This window comes from Hemicordylus capensis, chromosome 3 (assembly GCF_027244095.1).
Source record: "Hemicordylus capensis ecotype Gifberg chromosome 3, rHemCap1.1.pri, whole genome shotgun sequence".
In the NCBI taxonomy this organism is placed as follows: domain Eukaryota; kingdom Metazoa; phylum Chordata; class Lepidosauria; order Squamata; family Cordylidae; genus Hemicordylus; species Hemicordylus capensis.
In genome coordinates, this window is record NC_069659.1 from 359,132,281 (window position 1) to 359,148,066 (window position 15,786).

Genomic DNA, 15,786 nt, shown 5'->3' on the forward strand with positions numbered 1-15,786 from the left:
ATATATATATATATATATAACACATCCTGTTCTTCCTCCAAAGAGGAAGGGTAGGGAGAGAAAGGGTAGTGTACATGTTAGTTAATGCAAAAACCTCTCTCATCCACGATTTGATTGTGGATGAGCGTGCTGACCTGGTATGTGTGGTTGGATGCGCTGGGCGGGGTTGGTCTCTCTCAGCTCTGCCCTCCAGGTTTCCAGATCGTGCAACAGCCCCGCCTCGAGGGTTGGGGAGGAGGCGTTGCAGTCATCTTTCAAGAGACCCTCCCCGTTTCCAGGTGCCCGGTCAGGCAATCTCAGAATTTCGAGTGTTTGTCCTTGAGGGTGGGCCTCCGAGATAGGCTGGGGATTCTGCTGGTGTACCGACCACCCCGCTGCACTTCAGTCTCCCTACCTGAGCTGGCGGGGGTGGTCTCGGAGGTGGCCTTGGGTTCCCCCAGGCTTATTGTTTGGGGGGATTTCAATGTCCACGCTGAGGCCCCCCATTGGGTGCGGCTCAGGATTTCATGGCCTCCATGGCAACCATGGGCCTGTCTCAATTGGTATCGGGCCCTACCCACGTGGCGGGACACACTCTGGATCTGGTTTTTGCCGTCCAGGAAATAAATGGTCTGGAGGTGGGGGAATTTGAGACCACTCCCTTGTCATGGACAGATGACAGACATGGTGGGGTTTAGTTTGACTGCTCCGTCTGACCTCTGCAGGGGTGGTGGGCCGATTAGGATGGTCCGCCCCCGGAGGCTTATGGATCTGCTTGGATTCCAGACGGCCCTCGGGGAGTTTCCAGTGTCCAGAGCTGGTGACCCTGTCGAGGCCATGGTTGATCTCTGGAATGGAGAGATGGCCCGGGCTGTTGACACGGTTGCTCCTAAACGCCCTCTCCCGCTTGGTGGAGCCCGATCTGCTCCTTGGTTTTCCTCGGAGCTTAGGGTGATGAAGCAACTCGGGCGACGGCTGGAGCGACGCTGGAGGAAGAGTCGTCTCGAATCCGACCGAACACGGGCTAGAGCCCATTTTAGGGACTACTCCATGGCGGTGGGGGCGGTGAAGAAATGCTTTTTCTCCGCCTCCATTGCGTCTGCTCAGTGCAGACAAACAGAGCTGTTTCGTGTGGTGAAAACCTTGCTCCACACATCCCCCCCAGATAATGGGGGAGGAGTCATTGACAGCTCTTTGTGATCAGTTTGCCTGTCACTTTGCAGATAAAGTCGCTTGCATCCGTGCTGACCTGGACTCCAGAGTTTTGGCAGTTCTGGCAGACGTGCCTCTGGTACCATCTAGTCCCGTTGTGTTGGATTCTTTTCGGTTGGTGCGGCCTGAGGATGTGGACAAGATCCTGGGCAGTGTGCGGGCGACTTCGTGCGCTCTTGACCCTTGCCCTTCATGGCTAATAAAAGCTGCCAGGGAGGGGACAGGCAGATGGCTGGAGGTGATCGTTAATGCTTCGTTAAGGGAGGGCAGGATGCCACCGTGCCTCAAGGAGGCGGTAGTAAGACCACTATTAAAAAAGCCCTCCCTTGATCCCTCCAACCTGGACAACTATAGACCAGTCTCTAAACTGCCATTTTGGGGCAAGGTGATAGAGCATGTGGTGGCGTCCCAGCTGCAGAGGGTCTTGGATGATACGGATTTACTGGACCCTTTTCAATCTGGCTTCCGCCCCAGGTATGGGACTGAGATTTCCTTGGTTGCTCTAGTGGATGACCTACCCCGGGAACTAGACGGGGGAGTGTGTCCCTGTTGGTTCTGCTGGACCTCTCGGCAGCGTTCGATGCCATCGACCATGGTATCCTTCTGGGCCGCCTCTCGAGTATGGGAATCGGAGGCACTGCGTTGCGGTGGTTCCAGTCCTTTCTTGGGGGGAGGGTCCAGAAGGTGGTGCTGGGGGACTACTGCTCGGATCCGTGGCCATTGGCCTGTGGGGTCGGTCTTGTCCCCAATGCTGTTTAACATCTACATGAAGCCGCTGGGAGAGGTCATCCGGGGATTTGGACTGAGTTGTCAGCAATATGCAGATGACACTCAGCTCTATTTGTCTTTGTCACCTGATCCTAGGGAGGCGGTGGATGTCCTGAATTGGGGGCTGGAGGCCGTGATGGGTTGGATGTGGGCTAACAAACTGAAATTGAATCCGGATAAGACGGAGGTACTGTTGGTCAGTAGGAGAGCCAATCGGGATGAGGAGATTTTACCTGTTCTGGATGGGGTTACACTCCCCTTGAAGGAGCAAGTACGCAGCTTGGGGCTACTACTGGACCCGGCTCTGCTTTTGGAAGCTTAGGTGAAGGTGGTGGCCAGGGATACCTTTGCACGGCTTCAGCTAGTGCGCCAGAAGGCAGATCTGGCCACGGTTACTCATGCCTTAGTCACGTCGCAGCTGGATTACTGTAACGCACTCTACGTGGGGCTGCCCTTGAAGAATATCCGGAAACTGCAGCTAGGGCAAAACGCGGCAGCGAGGGTTTTATCCGGAGCTGCCCGTTGGGAACACATCACCCCCATTTTGAAAGAGTTGCTACTGGCTGCCAGTTCGTTTCCGGGTCCAATTCAAGGTGCTGGTTTTGACCTTTAAGGCCCTTAACGGTTTGAGCCCGGGGTATTTGAGGGACCACCTGCTCCCAAGGGTTGCTGCCTGCTTGACGAGGTCATCTGAGGGGGCCCTGCTCCGGGTGCCGACAATGAGGGAGGCCCGGCTGTCGTGCACTCGGGACAGGGCCTTCTCCGTTGCTGCCCCCAGACTCTGGAATGCTCTCCTGGTGGCCATTCGTTCCTCGGACTCCATCACGGCTTTTAGAAAGCTTGTAAAGACTTGGCTTTTTACCCAGGCTTTTACATAATCGTTTTTACTGCTGCTTCTGTGTGTTTTTATCTGTTGTATTGTTTTTATGCCTGTTTTTATATGTTTTTATATTTTTTTGCTTGATGTTTTTATTGCCTTTTTATTGTAAAAAGGCAATATTTTATTGTTTTATTGTCTGCCTTCCCACAATATTCCGTAGAACTGTGGTGTCAAACTGCTGGCCCCTGGGCAAGATGCAGCCTGCAGAGCTCCAGGCAGAAAGAGGCAACTGGCCGGGTGGGTCTTTTGGGAAGGCAAAAAATGCGCAAGCGAGGCAATGCAAAGGAGGGGCCTGGATGAGCAGCCTCCCCACCAAGAGGGCCCCCCCTCTCTGGGCCTCCCCCCTCTCCTCCTTCCCTTAACGGAGCTCCAGGCAGTGGTGGCATCTCTGAGCCTTGTGTGGTGAGGGATTGCCCAGCTCCATTGTGTCTCCTTGCTTGGTTGGGCACAGAGGGGGCAACTCTGCTTGTCCTGAGCAAGTAGTTCTCCCTACTTGCTAGGGCTGCCTGGTTGGTTGGTTGGGTCCTTCCTTCCTTCCTTCCTTCCTTCCTTCCTTCCTTCCTTCCTTCCTTCCTTCCTTCCTTCCCTGAGCATATTCTGGTGTAGAAAGTAGTGCATTCAGCTATGTAAGTAGCAGAGTTGCAAAATTTGGCATCTGCAGGTCATCGGGAAATAGGTTATACAGTATTCAGAATTTCTTCTTTAAAATAATAATAGAATTTTTTTATTCTTCCCAACCTTTCCCTAAGTATATTCTGGTGTAAAAAGAGGTGTAAACTAATCCAGAGGTTCTCCAACTTGGGTCTTCAGATGTTGAACTATAGCTTCCATCATCCCATCACAATGGCTTTTGTGGCTAAGGATGATGGGAGTTGTAGTCCAACAACTTCTGGGGACTCACGTTTGAGAATACCTGAGCTAATTTAAGGGGCAGGCAAAGGAGGGAGGAAGAATGGGATGAAGTGAGAGAAAGAGTTTTGACCTGCCTTGTGGGGTCATCTCAGGTGGGCCTTCTCAGAGTTCCAGGGGAGGTACGTGGGGTCCGGGCTCGTGGGAGGGCCTTCTCTGTAGCAGCCCCCTCCTTATGGAACACCCTGCCTCCTGAGATTCATAATGCCCCCTCTCTTCTGTCCTTTAAGAAGCTCCTGAAGACTTACTTATTTTGCCAGGCTTTTAGTTCTTTTAATGTGTCTGTCTGTCTGTCTGTCCGTCTTTCCCTTTCCCCCCTCTTGTTTTCATTGTTGTTGTTTTAATTTATGTAAACTGCCTCCAGTCTGTGGAAGTCAAGTGGTCAATAAATTTGATAGATAGATAAATAGATAGATAGGCAGAAAGTCAAGAAAAGAAGGAGGCGAAGGCGGGCAGGAGGCGGCACGAGGCTATGGGCAGGCTACTGGAGGTGCAGCAGACTCAAATCCGGCCCACCACCCCATTGAGTCTGACACCCCCCCCCTTAGCAACTGGGTCCAGATTACCTCTAAATCCCAGGGCAAAATCTGGGACTCAGTTTGTGTCGTGTCTGTGGGATGTGTGTGTGTGTGTGTGTGTGAGAGAGAGAGAGAGAGAGAGAGAGAGAGAGAGAGAGAGAGAGAGAGAGAGAGAGAGAGAATGAATATGGGTGAATAAGAAAAATAAATGTCCTACTGATGTTACATGAATACATGAGATGACTGTAGCAGGTAGATGTGTATAGATGTTTCTGAGCCTGGGGGGACGTGTGCACACCAGTGTGTGTGTGTGTGTGTGTGTGTGTGTGTGTGAAAGTGTCTGTGCGCGTGGGGAGTGCATCGTATTATTTGCATAGGAGCGGAAGGGTGCTGTGCCAAGAATGTTTTGTTTTTGTCCTCCTGCCCATCCTTCTGCAGTGAAGAGGGGCCGCCCTCCGCCCCACCCATGCCCACACCTTTTTCTGACCCACACCCCCCTCCAGTCTTGCTCCCACCCTCTGGCCCTCAGAACTGGGGTGAGGGACTTGCGCCTTCCCCTGAGCAGCTCCCACCCGCACTCTGGCTGGTTGGCAGAAGCTGGGCACTTCTCGCAGATGCCAGGAGGGGGCAGCAGACACCCTCCGAGGCCTCAGCAGCTGGGAGGCAGGTGGGGAGGCGCTGCTCTTCCATTCAGGGTCCCGGGCGGGCGGGACTGCAAGGGCGCGAGGGGCAGGGGGAGCGGCCTCATCCCGGCCTCGTCCCGAGTCAGCCCAGCCCTCTCCGGGAGATGCTGCTGCAGCCAGGGAGGGGACTTGGACCCTTCTGCATGCAAGCAGGCAGGGGCTCTGCCCAGAGCGGATTCCCCATCTTCCCCTCTTGGAGATGCTTCAAGCGTGCCAGCCGAGGGGCACCTAGGTAATTGTGGAGCTTGGACCGAAAGGCCTTTGGAGCCCCCCCGCCCCCATTGCAAATTCAGCATCATCCCCCTACACACAGACCCAGGCAGTATTTTTAACACATGCTTCCTTGAGGGCACAAACAGCAACAGAACTCACAAGAACGTAAGGCAGGGGCGTCACTATAACAGGGCCAGGGGAGACATTTCCTGGGGGGCCACTGCCTTGGGGGGCCCCCCAGAGGCAAGTCACATGACTGACTCCCCCAGCCGCGCACCCGCCCGGGCTTCCTTCCGTTGTATTCATCCTCCGAAACTGATGTGAGTGTTAAGACCTGGAGCTACCAGGACAGCACGTCTTTCTCTAGGACCATGAAATGACTTGCTTCATCCACAATTTACAAAACCTTTTAAAAAATAATTTAGGATCATGTTCTATTGTGGCACATAGGTTATATATTTATATATCTATACTTTTTGTTATCACTATTCCACCTCATTTAAGATTTCTTGACTTCATGAGCTGAGCTTCAGTGAGGGGGGGCCCGTTTTAAAATCTTGCCTCTGGGCCCAACCTTGCTACGCCCTTGACGTAAGGATGTAAAACAGGTATATTTATGCAACTATGCATTAGCAGAAACATTTCAACTCCAGCCAGCATGGTGTAGTGGTTAGAGTGCTGGACTAGGACCAGGGAGACCCGAGTTCAAATCCCCATCCAGCCATGAAAACTAGCTGGGTGACTCTGGGCCAGTCACTTCTCTCTCAGCCTAACCTTCTCCACAGGGTTGTTGTGAAAGAGAAACTCAGGTATGTAGTACACCGCTCTGGGCTCCTTGGAGGAAGAGCGGGATATATATGCAGAATAAAATAAATAAATAAATAAATAAAGATTTAAACAACTCACAGCGACCACACCATCCGGGACAGACGAAAGGGGATTTAGGGGGCCCCAGGGGGTGTGGAGGCCCTAGACGTCCTCCTGGAAGTCCTGGGGTAAGAGCGCCTCTGCATGCAGGGGCTCTTCTGAGAGCATCCCCCTCCCCTCAGGGGAAGATCTCTCAGTGCTCACACATGTCGCCTCCCATTCAAATGCAAACCAGGGCAGACCCTGCCTGGCCAAGGGGACCATTCCTGCTGGCTGTCCCAAGACCAGCTCCAGGGGTGGCTGACCTAAGGTCAGGAGCAGCACATCCAAGCAGGATTGCTTGCCGCCCTTGGTGGGGTAGGATGCGGGGACTTTGAACAGCTGCTTGCCAGGCAGAAATCCAGCTGGTGCAGCATTTTCCTGGAGAAAGCCACACTGGGTGAATTTCTGCTTGTTATGCAGCTGTTAAAGGCACATATTTATTTCAACAGAAGTCCCCAAAGCGGTTTACATAGATCTACATTAAAACATAAAACGGCTCCTTGTCCTCAAAGTAGGGCTCACGATGCAGAACCGCAATGGCAGCTCTACAGGGTGCCCGTGAGGCCACTGCCTTCGCCCTTGCTCTTCATAAGAACAGAAGGACGGCCCTGCGGCTGGGTCCAGCCCAAGGAGGCCCATCCAGTCCAGCCTTCCTGTTCCATACAGTGGCCCACCAGATGTCTCTGCGAAGCCCACAGGCAAGAGGGGAGGACAAGGACATGCCCTCTCTCCTGCTGTGGCTCCCCTGCCACTGGGATTCAGAGGCATTCAACTTCTGAGACTGGAGGTGGCCTTTGGCCCTCAGACTAGTAGCCACTGATAGACCTGTCCTCTATGAATTTGACAAGCCCCTCTTAAAGCCATCCAAGCTAGTGGCCGTCACCACATCCCATGGCAGAAAATTCCATAGATTGATCATGCGCTGTGTGAAAAAGTAAACATAGGAGCATAGGGAGCTGCCACATACTGAGTCAGGCCATTGATCCATCTAGCTCAATATTGTCTACACAGACTGGCAGCGGCTTCTCCAAGGCTGCAGGCAGGAATCTCTCACAGCCCTAGCTTGGAGATGCTGCCAGGGAGGAACCTAGACGCTCTTCCCAGAGCAGCTCCATCCCCTAAGGGGACTATCTTACAGGGCTCACTCATCAAGTTCTTTCTTTCTTTCTTTCTTTCTTTCTTTCTTTCTTTCTTTCTTTCTTTCTTTCTTTTTAAAGTACTTTCTTTTCTCAGTCCTAAATATCCTGGCCATCAGTTTCATGGGATGACTCCTGGTACTAGTATTGTGTGTTAATGGAACTTTTCCAGAGTGCAATCAGAAAAGTTCACTCCAATTGGGCTTTTGGGCTAATGTGGGAAACCAGCGTTTCCATATGGAACAGTTCACTACATACATCTTAACTAACAGTATTGACTAGAGTCTCATGTAGAGGCCTTTTAGCTTAAGGTCCAGATTGTCAATGAATTAGCTTAAAGCTTTGCTTGAGAAAGGACCCAGGCGTGACCTTAAAGAGGAGAGGGAAGAGAGTGAGGAGATTTAGAAGGGGTAGACGGTTAGTATTACCAGTCCCGGTCCATTGGTGCATTGAACACACTTGCAAGTTGGAGCGCCCAGGTAGATTTCCTTGCAGGGTGAAAGTAGAAAGGTAGGAAAGAGAAGAACACTCATGGGCTAGCGAGGGAACCAGGACAGCGTCTGGTTCCAGGGTACCTCCAGGGGTGCTCTGGTCTCCAGGGTCCTTCTCTGAGTTCTCCGCTGTGTTCTTCCTCCTATGACTTCTGTTTACCCTCCTGACTGTGTGCTTGGGTCAGGAGTACCAAAAGGCAAACTCATGCCCTGGGGCAATGCAAAGGCCAGGGGCCCTGACCGCAGGTGCGGAAGTTCAAAGAGCAAGTAACAAAGAAGCGCATGTCTGCATGAACCAATGAAGTGGGTGTGATCTTTAAGAAACAAAAGGTGGAATGGTGTGTGCGGAGTACTGGATGGGTGAACTCAAAAGCTTTATCTGAGACCAGGACATCTCTTCCTGGGAGAGAGAGAGGTTTTCCTGTCCTGTTCAAGCTCCTGCCCCAGGGGTCCTTGCCAGCTCATTAAAGTTGTGATAGGGTGTGCCATGCTTAACTGGACTGGGGGTGTGCCATGCTTAACTGGATTGTTGTAGGAGCGGTTGGTGAGGCTAATCCCATTGCCAAGGAAGGGAGTTGGCGATTGCACTTGTGAGGGTCTCTTTAGCCTGGGTCTGCTTGCTAGCGTCCTCCTTTTTGCAAGAAAGGCCAGGGGGGTCTCCCCACAGTCATCTGTTCTTCTGACCTTGGGCAGAGTTGCCCCATGTTTGCTTGTGCCAAGTGACCAAATTGCATAGTTTGCCAACTATGGACATGTGCAGAGTTCACAATCCCGTAAGCTCAAGTAGCCAAGATGGAGGCTACACGCCTGCAACTCCAGGTCCCAGAGAGGGGTGCTATTTGCAGCCCCCAAACAAGCTGTTTAGGAAAAAAGGGAAAGAGGGGAAAGTTTTTTTCTGTCCACTCTTTCTACTCCATTCATAATTTTATACACCTCAATCATGTCTTCCCATAGCAGTCATAGGATAAGGGGACAAGTACATGTGTGGACTGCAAACTGGTAGAAAGACAGGAAACAGAGGGTAGGTATCAATGGAGAGTTTTCACAACGGAGGGAAGTAAGAAGTGGGGTCCCCCAGGGATCTGAACTGGGACCGGTGCTTTTTAATTGATTCATAAATGATCTAGAAGCAGGGGTAAGCAGTGAGGTGGCCAAATTTGCAGATGACACCAAACTCTTCCGGGTAGTGAAATCCAAAACAGATTGTGAGGAGCTCCAAAAGGATCTCTCCAAACTGCAGGAGTGAGCAACAAAGTGGCAAATGCGGTTCAGTGTTAGCAAGTGTAAAGTGATGCACGTTGGTACAAAAAACACCAACTTCACATATATGCTGATGGGATCTGAGCTGTCGGTGACTAACCAGGAGAGGGATCTTGGGGTGGTGGTGGACAGCTCGTTGTAAGTGTCGACTCAGTACACGGCAGCTGTGAAAAAGGCCAATTCCATGCTAGGGATCATTAGGAAAGGGATTGGAAATAAAACTGCTAAGATTATAATGCCCGTATACAAAATGATGGTGCGGCCACACCTGGAGTACTGTGTACAGTTCTGGTCACCACATCTAAAAAAGGACATTGTACAACTGGAAAAGGTGCAGAAGAGGGCTACCAACCTCTTACAGTTCTATGATGTCATTCTTAAGATACGGTGACCAGAACTGAATACAATACTCCAGATGTGGCTGCACCACAGATTTATATAGAGGCAGTATAATATTAGCCGTTTTATTTCCAATCCACTTCCTAACAATCCCTAGAATGGAATTGGCCCTTTTCACACCTGACATTTTCAATGAGCTGTCCATCACAACTCCAATATCTCTCTCCTGGAGGCTTTACACACAGGGTTTCTGCCCCGAATCTCCTTTGGGAGAGAGCCTGTATGTTCACACACCAGCCAAACCTATCCCAAAGTCCATTCGAGATCCTTGGACCCACTGCACACACAAGTCAGACTTTGTGATGCAAATTTTAGCTTATCGAGGTATTTCCAGATTTTTAAAATGCTGGGTTTAATGCTACTTTTTCTGAAAATGCCGGAGCAAACAAGGAGAGGCACTGATGTAGAATCATTAACATGATAAGAGGCATGGTCTCTTCAGAACTGCAGATCTGTCTCTGCAAGGAACTCTCCCCCTCCCGCCACCATTGGCTAGGAAGGAAAACATGGACGCCTGCCATGCGGACTTGCAAAATATGAAAGCCGAGAGTAGAGGGGAGGGGCTGCTTCCCTCAATGCTGCGAGGGAACTTCCAAGTGGCTTCGCTCAACATTTACCCCAAAGTCTGAAGCCAAGTGTGAATAACCTCCAGGTCAGACAGTTCAGACCCCATCAGTGTATCTGTGAGTTGGATTTGTTTTTGTTTTTTGCCCCAATATGCATCACTTTAAACTTGCTTATATTGAACCACATCTGCCATTTTTTCACCTACTCACCCAGTTTGGAGAGATTCTTTTGGAGCTCCTCACAATCAGTTTTGCATTTCACTACCCTCTGCCATGAAGATAGATGCAAAGAACTCTTTCAGCTTCTCTGCAATCTCCTTATCCTCCTTAATAATCCCTTTCACACCCTCATCATCTAAGAGTCCAACCGGCAGGTTTTCTTCTTCTGAAATATTTAAAGAAGTTTTTGTTATTCCCCTTGACCCTTCTAGCTATTGGCTCTTCAAACTTTCTCTTTGCCTCCCTTATTGTCTCCTTGCATTTCCTTTGCCAGAGTTTATGTTCCTTTCTGTTCTCTTCGTTTGGGCAGGGTTTACATTTTCTGAAGGAAGTCGTCTCCCCTTTTATAGCTTCCTTGACTCTGCTTGTTAGCCATGCTGGCGTCCTCCTGGACTTGGTCGTACCTTTCCTCCCCCTTGGTATACTTTCCAACTGAGCTGCTATAATTGTGGTTTTAAATAGGTTCTGTGCTTTCTGGAGCAGTGTACCCTGTAACAGGGATTCCCAGATGTTGACTACAATTTCCAGAATCATAGGCCAAATGCCATTGCACTTGGGGATTCTGGGAGTTGTAGTCAAGAACAACTGGAAATCACTGTTACAGGGAACTGTTCTGCTCTGTACTGAGTCATTTGCTCCTGACTTTCCCTTTCAACCTTCCTTCTACTAGTCCCCTCATTTTTGAGAAGTTTCCTTTTCTGAAGTGCATCACATCTGTGTTGGACTTAAGTACATAAGAACAGCTTTGCTGGATCAGGCCCAAGGCCCATCCAGTCCAGCATCCTGTTTCACATAGTGGCCCACCAGATGCCACTGGAAGCCTACAGGCAGGAGTTGAGGGCATGCCCTCTCTCCTGCTGTGACTCCCCTGCAACTGAAAGGCATTCAGAAGCATCCTGCCTATGAGGCTGGAGGTGTCCTATAGCCCTCCGACTAGTAGCTGTTGATAGACCTCTCCTGCATGAAGTTATCCAAACCCCTCTTAAAGCCATCCAGGTTGTTGGCTGTCACCACATCTTGTGGCAGAGAATTCCACAAGTGGATTATGCATTGTGTGAAAAAGTACTTCCGTTTGTTGGTCCTAGATTTCCCGGCAATCAATTTAAAGGGATGACCCCTGGTTCTAGTGTTGTGAGAGGGAGAAGAATTTTTCTCTATCCACTTTATCCACACCATGCATGATTTTATAGACCTCTATTATGTCTCCCCGCAATAATCTTTTTTCTAAACTAAATAGCCCCAGGTGTTGTAGCCTTGCCTCCTAAGGAAGGTGCTCTAGGCCCTTGAACATCTTGGTTGCCCTCTTCTGCACCTTTTCCAGGTGTACAATGTCCTTTTTTAGATATGGTGATCAGAATTGTACACAGTACTCCAGGTGAGGCCACTCCATCATTTTGTATACGGGCATTATAATCTTAGCAGTTTTATTTTCAATCCCCTTCCTAATGATCCCTAGCATGGAATTGGCCTTTTTCACAGCTGCCGCGTACTGAGTCGACACTTACAACGAGCTGTCCACCACGACCCCAAGATCCCTCTCCTGCTCAGTCACCGACAGCTCAGATCCCATCAACGTATACTTGAAGTTGGGGTTTTTCGTCCCAATGTGCATCACTTTACATGTGCCAACACTGAACCGCATTTGCCATTTTGTCGCCCACTCCCCCAGTTTGGAGAGATCCTTTTGGAGCTGCTCACAATCCGTTTGGGATTTCACTACCCGGAAGAGTTTGGTATCATCTGCAAATTTGGCCACCTCACTGCTTACCCCTGCTTCTAGATCATTTATGAATCAATTAAAAACACCAGTCCCAGTACAGATCCCTGGGGGACCCCACTTCTTACTTCCCTCCATTGTGAAAACTCTCCATTTATCCCTACCCTCTGTTTCCTGTCTTTCAACCAGTTAGCAATCCACACATGTACTTGTCCCCTTATCCCATGACTGCTACGTTTCCTCAGGAGTCTTTGATGAGGAACTTTGTCAAAAGCTTTTTGGAAGTCCAGGTAGACTATGTCAACTGGATCACCTTGATCCACACACTTGTTGACACTCTCAGAGAACTCCAAAAGGTTGGTGAAGCAAGATTTCCCTTTGCAGAAGCCATGCTGGTTCACTCCCGGCAGGGCCTGTTCTTCTATGTGCTTTACAGTTTTATCCTTTAGGATGTTTTCCATCAATTTGCCCTGAACGGACGTTAAGCTAACCGGCCTGTAATTTCCCGGATCATCATTGGATCCCGTTTTTGAAAATCGGTGTTACATTTGCTGCTTTCCAGTTCTCCAGTACAGAGCCTGATGGCAGGGAAGAGTTATATATTTTAGCAAGGAGGTTGGCAATTTCACATTTGAGTTCTTTGAGGACTCTTGGATGGATACCACCTGGCCCTGGCGATTTGCTAGTTTTGAGTTTTTCCAGACAGTCTAGAACATCATCTCTATGTGATTCAGTTCTTTAGCCTCCATCTCCAAAAAGCCTGGTTCAGGAACAGGTATATGTTCTTTATCCTCTGCCGTGAAGATGGATGCAAAGCACTCGTTTAGCTTCTCTGCAACCTCCATATCCTCCTTAAGAATCCCTTTCACTCCCTCATTGTCTAATGGTTCAACCGCCTCCCTGACAGGTTTCCTGCATCTGATGTATTTAAAGAAGTTTTTGTTATTCTCCTTGATGCTTTTAGCTAAATGTATCTATTTCTGTGTTAGCAACCAAGCACTCCAGCTCACCCATCTTGGCTCAGAGGCTTCTGGCATTGGCATATAAGCCCCTATACGCTGAATCTTTCACCCGGTGTATGCTCTCTTTTGACTCTTTGACCAGCTGGCACAGCCTTCTGTCTGCTCTTTATGTGGTTCTGCTCTGTCCCCTTCTGTTTTTTTCTGAATGCTTTGCACCCTTGCACTTTAAAGGATGGCATTTGCCAAACCAGATACTGCCCAGGTCCTGTCGGCTAGTCTCCGGGACTTCCTTGATAATTCTCCAGTTGCATATATGCTGAATTGGATCACACGATGGTCGCTGTTCACCAATGGTTCTGCAACTCTGACATCTTGCACCAAGTCCTGGACACCACTCAGGATTAAGTCCAAGGTCGTCAGCTCTCTAGTAGGTTCTGGGACCAGCTACTCCAAGGCACAGTCATTTAGCATGTCTAGAAATTTGGCCTCTCTGTCATTACCTGAACGTGAATTTGCCCAGTCAGTGTGAGAGTGATTGAAGTCACCCAATCACAGGCTGCCTTGAGGGTGCAGAGTGAGAGAGCGCCTTCTCTCTCTCTCTCTCCACCCACTCCTCCTCCTGGGAGTTTGCACAGAGAGTGGCCCTTCAGCCCTTCTCGTTCCCACTGAGTGCAGCCTTCTCAGAACTGGGGGTGGCAGGTGGGAGGACTCAGGAGGCACCTTGGGCGGCACTCCCTCCTCTGCCCCTCTTGATGAAGAGACTCCCATGGTGGGGGTGGGGGCAGTGTTTGTGCTTCCTCTCTAAGCAGGTGGGGGGCTCGGCCAGTGGGCAGCCGGGTCAGACCCAGAGAAAGACAGATGGCACTTTGGAATCAACTCTTGCTTTATTTGACTCAGTGCAAAATCAGGCAGGTGCCCATTTGTGCTCGGATGGCTTGAAAGTGCAGTTCAAGGGAGCAAGTGGCAACATGGCAGCAGCAGCAGCTGGGCATGGCTTGGACCTCCCTTCCTTTGGGGACCCTGGCAGGTGGCGTGTCCCCCCGCCATCCTCCCCCACTCCCAGGGTGATATCCCAGCAGGAGCATTTCCAGACAGCAGGCAGGCTACACTGCAAGTCTGAATTGCCCCCCCCCCAAACGACACAAAAGTGCATTTTTTAAACATCTGAGATAAATCAGGCTATGTTCAAATGCCTTACGAAAAACCCGAAGTGTGGTCTGGAGTGCTCCCCGGCAGCAAGCAGGGACTTGGGGGTAAATCTGGCCAACAGGTGGGCATCTGCACCCTCCATTCCGCAGGAGAAGCGAGCGAAATGCCCCCCCCCCGGAAATGCTCCAGAGCAGAGGAAGCACCCAGCCCCTGCCTCCCTGCCTCTGTGGGCTGCTGGCCCGGGAAGAGCCCCGCTGCACGATCATCTCTGGGGGTCCAGCTCTGCTTTGTGAGGAGTTGGCAAAGAGGGGGGAGAAGGAGGGCAGCAGGATGGCTGCCCTCCCGTGACAAGGACTCCCTCTCCCAAAGCTGCGGCCACAAGCACCCCACCCTGTCTCTGGGACGGGACTCCGCTGGGCTGCCACGGACGGGCTGAGCTTGGAGAGGCCCAGGGCAGCGAGCGGAGAAGGCAGAGGGCAGCTGGGCGGGGGCTCTCGGGTGTGCCCACGTCCCCCCCCTTGCTCCAGACAGGCGGAGGGGAGCCAGCTTCCAGCAGCTCGCCTGGGAAGAGGGGCACAAAAGCCCAGGCCCTGGTCTGGCCGCTGCGGCTGCTCAGCAAGGCAGGAGGGCCGGGGAGGCGGAGGCCGTGTCCGAGGAGAAGCATCACGGACAGGATGCCTCTGCTTGCCAGGGAAAGGCGACCCGGCTCGGGAGGCCTCCGCCTGGGGATCCCGGCCAGTTCTGCCCTTGTTCCCAGCTTCACACCTGGCCGCCTCTCCTTGGCTCCCTCCTCGGGCCCAAGAACAGCTGCTCTGCCTGGCACTGGCCAGAAGCCCACTGGGTGAGGAGGGACTCTCTTGGGCCCGGCCCTCCGCTTCAGGGGCACGGACAGCGCCAAGGAGTCCGCTCCCTGCCAGTGATGAGGGCAGGCAGCTGTTCCTCGGGCAAAAGAGGGTGTCATGCTGCCCTCTGCCCCAGAAGCACGGCCTGCTCCACTAGGGCTGCCCACATTTCATTGCCAGGATGGGGGGGGGGGCTGGGAGGTGTATGCAGTGGCAGTCAAGAGCCTGCGTCTCACTGGCGTGTATGCAATGGAATGAGATGCTAGTGAATAAATGAGGGACATCTTGCGAAATGAGGGACAGTTAGCAACCCTACTCTCAGCCCAAGAGTCTGGGGTGAATGTGGCTGGCTGGAAGAAAGTGGGAGGCACTCTGCACATCCGCAGAGGTACCCTCTCTCCTGGCATGGTGGGAAAGAAGAGTCCCAGGGCCAGGCTGCTGTGGGCATTGCCTTGAGCGTCTCGGGTGCTTGTGAACCCAGAAGCCTCCCTAGTCCAGCCGCCTGTTTCCCACAGTGGCCCACCAGAGGCCTCCAAGTAGCCCACGGGCAAGAGGTGAGGGCATGCCTCTCAGGCTGGAGGTGGCCTATAGCCACCAGACTAGTAGCCACAGACAGCCCTGTCCTCCACGAATTTCTCCAAGCCCCTTTCCAAGCCACCCAAGCTGGTGGCCATCGCCACATCTCGTGGCAGAGAATTCCATAGATTGATTCTATGCTGCCTGAAAAAGTACTTCCTTTAGTTGGTCCTAAATTTCCTGGCCTTCGGTTTCATGAGATGACCCCTGGTTCTAGTCTTGTGAGAGAGGGAGGAAAATGTCCCCCTGTTCACCCTCTCCGCTCCATGCATGATTTTATGCACCTCCTTCATGTCCCCCCCCCCGTAGTCTGTACCCAGTCAAATACTGTACTGGGATCTGTCCTGGGACTGGTGCTTTCTAATGTATTCATAAATGATCTAGAAGCAGGGGTAAGC

At 51.5% G+C, this 15,786-nt stretch overlaps 1 protein-coding gene across 1 annotated transcript in view; it reads left to right on the plus strand.

Annotated features, from left to right (window-relative positions):
- The window catches only part of LOC128349411 (D-beta-hydroxybutyrate dehydrogenase, mitochondrial-like), a 196,840-nt gene that overhangs the window by 149,109 nt on the left and 31,945 nt on the right, over positions 1-15,786 (plus strand). The window lies entirely within an intron of this gene.